This window comes from Gadus chalcogrammus, chromosome 8 (genome assembly GCF_026213295.1).
Source record: "Gadus chalcogrammus isolate NIFS_2021 chromosome 8, NIFS_Gcha_1.0, whole genome shotgun sequence".
In the NCBI taxonomy this organism is placed as follows: domain Eukaryota; kingdom Metazoa; phylum Chordata; class Actinopteri; order Gadiformes; family Gadidae; genus Gadus; species Gadus chalcogrammus.
This window is the reverse complement of record NC_079419.1, coordinates 26,796,588-26,803,305: the sequence shown is the minus strand read 5'-3', so window position 1 is coordinate 26,803,305 and position 6,718 is coordinate 26,796,588. Positions and strand designations below refer to the sequence as shown.

The following is a 6,718-nucleotide window of genomic DNA, read 5'->3' as shown; positions in this document are numbered from 1 at the left end:
AGTGGAAGGGGATAGCGGTTCTTCATTGTGATGTTGTTCAGTCCCGATAATCGATACAGGGTCTCAGGGACTTGTCCTTCTTGCCCACGAAGAAGAACCCGGCCACAGCCGGTGACGAGGAGGGTCGGATGATCCCAGTGGCTAGGGAACTCTGGATATAGTCCACCATGGCTCTCGCTCAGGAATAGAGAGGGAGTACAAGCGTCCCTTGGGGGGTGAAGTGCCCGGAAGTAGGTTGATGGCACAGTCGTAGGGAAGGTGAGGGGGCAAGGAGGTGGCCCTGGCCTTATTGAAGACCTCTCTGAGGTCATGGTAAACGGCAGGGACCCCGGAGACGTCCGAGGCTTGAGCAGGAGCGAGAGCAACAGGACACGGTGAAGAGATCCTGAGACAGATTGCTGACAGGTAACTCCCCATTCTCGGATGAAGCAGGTGGACCAGTCGATGTTGGGGTTGTGTCTGCGAAGCCAGGAGTGACCCAAGATGACCGGCTGGTTGGGTGTGGGCAGGAGCATGAACTGGATGGTCTCCCTGCAGCCTCCAGGCAGGAGCATGTGCACAGGATTTGTCCGGGAAGTCACCCTCCCCAGCACGTGCCCATCCAGTGCTCTGGCGGAGATCGGCACTGGCAGTCTCTCTGGATGGAGTCCCAGCCAAAGAGTGAGGGACCGATCCATGATGCTCTCGTCTGCCCCTGAATCGACAAGTGCGGTTATGGGATGGGAACCGGAGGACAACAGGAGCTCACCGGAGAGAATGGGTCTTGATGGAGAAGCAGTAACCATGGCGGAACTCACAAGTATGTTCCTGCTCACTTGGGGACTCTGCCCCTTTGCTGGGCACCGGATGGCGAAGTGACCACGCCGGCCGCAGTACAAACAGAGGTTCATGGTTAGCCTCTTATCCCTCTCTTCCGATGTAAGGGGGGTGCGGACCAATCGTACCGGATCCTGCTGTCTCTGAACCGTGGCGGCCATCAATTGGTGTAGCGCGCTCTCCATCCGGGAGAAGCAGTCGTCCATCTGGGCTGGGTCCATTCTTGGCCAGATTGTGCTGAAACGTGGGCGTTTAGCAGGACCCAGGTGCACAGACTGACGACGAGCGTGGAACAGTGTCAATAGTTTTATTCGGGTACAGGATCGGCAGGCAGGCAGGGATCAGGAACCGGGAGAATAGTCAGACAGGCGGGGATCAGGAACCGGCAGAAGAGTCAGACAGGCAGGGATCAGAGAACAGGCAGGATCGGTGGTAAGTCAGGATCTGAATCGCGGTGGGATTGATATAGGACTGATATAGGGGAAACACAGGTGAAGGTGGTGGGTTATTGGGAGTGATCAGGTAGGCAGGCAGGTGAATGAGAAAACCAGAGGCGGATCATGACAATGATACTTTAATCACCGACCTACAGCTTGAGCAAAAGATTAAAATGCCCCCCTTCCTTTGCTGAACTGCTCATCTCACTTTGCACAGAATAAGATAAAAATGCCAATAAAGAGATGCGCATGAAAAAACACCTTGGTGTTAACAAGCAACCCTCAGTTGGTCCAAAACAGCGAGTGTGGTCCCAGCTACAGAATGTGTGTGCCTGCTCAGAGCAGATAGCTTCAGTTGAAACAGATCAATTAAAAAAATAAGTTGTTGAGCTACATCGGCTGATTCAGAGTATAAGCAATTCAACAAGCCCCGCCCATGGTATTGCTTCTGCTGCGGAGAGGATGGACATATAGCTCCTAAGTGCACTAATGAAGCCAATGCCTCATTGGTTGCAACAAAGAGAAACACACTGCAACAAAAGCAGCAGCAGTGGGAATCTAAGCATGATCCTGCTCATTCTGGACCTTTAAACTAAATCCAACTCCCGTTGTGGGACAGAAAGGAGTTGAACTTAATGATAAATGTCCCCTCACACTCAAGCCAGTCTTAGAAAGACGCTTGAAAGGCCAGCCCTACAAATTTTCACGCAGATTAGTTGGGACCAAGTGCACTGCTAAAGTGTCAATAGCAGAGCAAAAAGTCAGCTGCCTTTTAGAAACAGGATCCCAGGTCACAACAGTTACCTTGTCTTTTTATGAAAGATTTTTGAAAGAGCAACAGATCAAACCATTACATGATTTATTGGAGGTTGAGGGAGCAAATGGCCAGGAAGTCCCATATTTTTGGTATGTAGAGTTAGATATCAGTTTCCCCAAAGAGTTTGTAGGGCAGGAGATCGAGATTCCAATGTTAGCCCTTGTTGTCCCTAACATGAGAGGGGAAGCTCAGGAGCAACTCCTCATTGGCACCAACACACTTGACGTGTTGTATTCAGTCCTCACACCCCAAATTGACGATTTTAACCTGCCAGTGCAGTGTGGCTACAAAGCAGTTCTAAAAGTTCTGGAGATCAGACCCAAACATGGTCTAAATGGAAATCTGGGGGCAGTGAAACTATTAGGGAAGGACCCAGAGCTAATTCCTGCTGGAAGTACAATCGCCTTTAAAGTGCGTATGGAAGTTAGATACTGCAGTGAAGAATCATATAGGAAAAAAATTTGAATACACGATTTTTTAGTTTTTATTAATAATTCTACACTACAAGTGGCATCTTGAGCCGTTTTTGTGATACAATTTTACTTCCGCATCTCAAACGCTCGTTTTCCGAGCGTGACGTAGGAATTGGTAGACAGACGTTCTAATCATCATAGACTACATAGGCAACATAACAACAATGGATAACAGTTTCGGACCACTTCCGTACAATTTTGAGCCAGCTAGCCATGAGGGAGAACAGCAACCACCTAATAGGGGGAGACACCATGGCAATAGGAGGGAGATAGGAGTTGTGGTGTCAGGAGAATTATGGTGAACCACGAGCGGCTGAACATCAACACGGCCACGGAGGAAGAGCTCATGACCCTGCCCGGGTCAACCGCCCCGTGGCGCGGAGCATCGTTGAGTACCGGGACTGCATCGGGGGCTTCAAGAAGGTGGAGGACCTAGCGCTGGTGAGTGGGATAGGCGCCACCAAACTGGAGATTATTAAAGTGGAGATCTCCGTGTCGAGTAGGACCAGTTCGTCGCAGCACTCCCCGTCCTCCCTGCGGAGAGACCCGGAGCATATGTCCTCCTGCAGCGGCATGAACATCAACACCGCCACCCCGCCGCAGCTCATGAGCATCCGCGGCATCACGGAGAAAATCGCCCGGAACATTGCCGCCTATCGGACCCAACACGGTCCGTTCAAGAGCATCGAGGACCTGGTTCGGGTCGATCACATAAACTGCTCCCTACTGGACAAGATCCGTTTCCAGGTGTTTGTGGAGTGCTCAGAACTCTGTCCACCAATACCAAAGGCGGGCTGACCTACACGGTCGGTCCCATCCGAGCCCAACCTCGTTCAGCCTCCGGAGCGACGACCTCGACCTCCCGCCGGGAGGACCCACGCAGATGGTGTCCCTGCGGCCCCGCGTGGCACCGGCCCCGGGCCCGCGGGACGGCCGGCCAAGGTGCGCCTGGCCACCTGGGACCTTCAGCGCTGCTCCAGTGAAAAGGCCAACAACCCTGGCGTCAAAGAGGTCGTGTGTATGACCCTACTGGAGAACGAGTGAATACAAACTAACGTGAGGGTTTGCGCTGAACATGTTGTGTCTTCTTGGGACACGTTGTTTCCTGTGTGTAAACACGTTGGTGTCAGGGGATTTCATGTACGATAACTTAACCGGCTAGGCAACGCAAACTAACATTCTGAGCCAAGCTGAACACAGAGCCCCAGACCTGCATGTCTACCCTGGGTCTGGACCCCCCAGCCTACATGTTGGTCTAGACCCCCCAGGCCCCCAAGACCATATGTCTCATGCCCACTCTCCAGTGAGTGCAGCCGTTTGACTTCCAGGCGTCCGGCCCAGCAGCCTGTAAAGGTTGCGTGGAGGCGTGTGTGTTTGCACAGCACTAGCTTGCGATCAATCACAAGATCCCATGATGGTTGTGTTGAGAGAGGGAGACGTTCTACACGGACACGCCCCACTCGTCTGCAGGCTGTCGGAGGAAGCCCAGATCCGTGCTGGCAGGTGTGAGGGCGGCAGCGGGGTTATTACAGGTTATCAGCTCAGACTGGTTCCACTCATGACAATGCAAAACAAACACACGCAGACGCAGCAGAGGAGCCGCGCAAATGAACGTGTATTTGGTGACAGAGGCGAAAAAAAAGTCCTTTCTCTTAACCTGTACAAAATGCACCCAGGCCCGAAAGCCTGCTCCATCCTTTCTCCGATCGGAAATCGAGATGGTCGGACAGGAGGTCGGAGTTCGAACAACCCCCACAGATACAAACCCTCATCTTGTCGATTAGAAAAAAAACCCAAAAACCACAGGGGGGGAAAATACAAGACCGCTCACGCGGTAACTACTCACAACTACGCATAGAGCTGAGGCAGCAACAGCGACCGCGTCTACCATTCCTACGTAATATGACGCATTTGACGTATCACATAAAACGGTTTTTGAAGCCTTGCTCAAAATAGTCACTTTAAACTGGATTTTTTGCCGATTTACTTTTTTTAACTGATAAAATCCTGCATGTTAATTTCAAAGGGCAATTTTCAGAGAATGTTATGTATAAATATTTTTAAAAACATTAACTTCCAATACGCACTTTAAGGGGCAGCTTACTGTCAGGGGTTCCCTTAATGAAAAATGGGCTATTGTTGAGCAGCAGTCATCTCCATCCTTGCCAGGGGGGCTGCTAGTGGCAAGTTGTTTGGTTACCATACCTGCAAAGCGACTTGGTACAATGGCTGTCATAATCAAAAATGAAACTGAGCATGATGTTGTCATCCCACCTGAAACAGTTATAGCTGAAATAAGTGCTGGTCAACAAGTGACACCACTCAAAAGTGACCCCAACACATCTGATCTTGCAACCGACCAGCCAGACGTTAACATTTATTTTGCTGACTCTCCTTCGTCTGCTGACTGGAAAGAGAGAATAACAAATAATAATTCAATCCGCCTCTGCATTGATTATCGCAAACTCAACACACAGACGATCAAAGACGCTTCTGCGCTCCCCAACTTGGAAGAGGCTTTCTCCGTTTTATCTGGCTCAAAGTGGTTTTCCGTCTTAGACTTGAAATCGGGGTATTACCAAATTGAGATGGACCCTGGAAGAGCATGAGGAGAGACTGATGCGGGTCCTAGTTCATTTGAAGGAGTATGGCCTGAAACTCTCTTCCTGAGAAATGCAGATTTTTTCAGTCTTCCGTCCGATATTTGGGCCACATAGTCTCACAAAATGGAGTTGAAAACTGACCCAGAGAAAGTTAAAGCCCTGAAAACATGGCCAAAGCCAAAAATCTGAAGGAGTTGAGATCATTCTTGGGATTTTGTGGGTACAATCGCAGATTCATTAAAATTTTCTCTCAGATACTTAAGCCCCTAAATGAGTTAATGCTGGATATCCCCCATCTCACAAGAAAAACCTTAAGTTAACTCTGCTCAGTATTATCAACCCAAAGAGATTTTTTGTGTGAACGTGGGACACAAACGTTGGACATTCGATTCAATAATCGAAAAGCTCACTTCAGCCCCTGTTCTAGGATTTGCGAACCCTAAACTGCCATATCTGCTTCACACAGATGCAAGTACTACTGGGTTAGGTGCAGCTCTATATCAACAGCAAGACGGTAAGCTGAGGGCTGTAGCTTTTGCGAGTAGAGGGTTGTCTAAAGTGAAGGCTCGGTATCCAGCCCCCAGTTAGAGTTTTGAGCACCCAAGTGTCCGTAACATTTTTTTTGCGACTATCTATATGGGGCTAATTTCACACCGTCGTCACTGACAGTAAACCCCCTTAACTACATTTTGACTACCGCCAAACTCAATGCCACGTGGTATAGGCTGGGCAGCGCTTTCCACCTTTTGCGTAAGCTGCAGTTTAGGGCTGGGAAGCAGATAGATGCGAGACGCCTCTGTCAAGGCACCCACAACAGTGAAGAATGCTAGCTTCCCCAAAAGGAACAAAAAGGATCAGAAGTTTGCTGCCAATCCCTTCTGACGTTGAGAGCTCTGAGTGGTCCCAGAGGGGGTCAAGCCATCTGTGAAAGGCACGATGTTTACTCTGTGGCTGAGGAGTCTGGCTCCCTGGGTCATTGCATTGCATTAGGTTGAGTCCCTGGCATCTCAATGCTGATGTTTTTGCCCCTTAGTTTCCAAGATGAGGCATGACCCATGGTTTGCCACTTGCCTCCACCTTTTACTCGCTGAATTATCAGAGAAGCAAAATGCAGATCCCAAGCATCAGGGAAATTAAATTCAGATAAAAACAGGTGAATCACCCTGCACCTACGGTTGAGGAAAGAGCTTCCTGAGGTTGTTTTCCTGTTGAGAGAATTAAAAAAGTTCGAACTCCTATAGATGGAGTTTATACAAGAAAAAGACAAAGCCACAAACACTACCCTCATCAGCTGGTATTGCTAAAAGATTTGACGAGAATCAGGGCCCAAAGCTTACATAACGACATGGGTCATCTCGGTGTAGGAGCAAAGCTTTTGATTTAGTGAGAGCAAGATTCTATTGGCCAAAAATGTGTCAACAGTTGAGGAGAAAATTAAAAACTGCAACCGTTGTGTGCGCAGGAAACACTCCAGCACACAAGTCTGGTCTGCCGACACATTAGTTTGTAGTGACTGAAATCCGGTCACGTTCATTCCGTGTGCAGGTTATGGTCAATATAAAGGTCCAGTAG

At 49.4% G+C, this 6,718-nt stretch overlaps 1 pseudogene; it reads left to right on the top strand.

The window, feature by feature from the left end:
- The first annotated feature begins 2,838 nt into the window (after nucleotides 1-2,838).
- LOC130387972 (endonuclease/exonuclease/phosphatase family domain-containing protein 1-like) lies at nucleotides 2,839-3,567 on the top strand (annotated as a pseudogene).
- The last annotated feature ends 3,151 nt before the right edge of the window (nucleotides 3,568-6,718 follow it).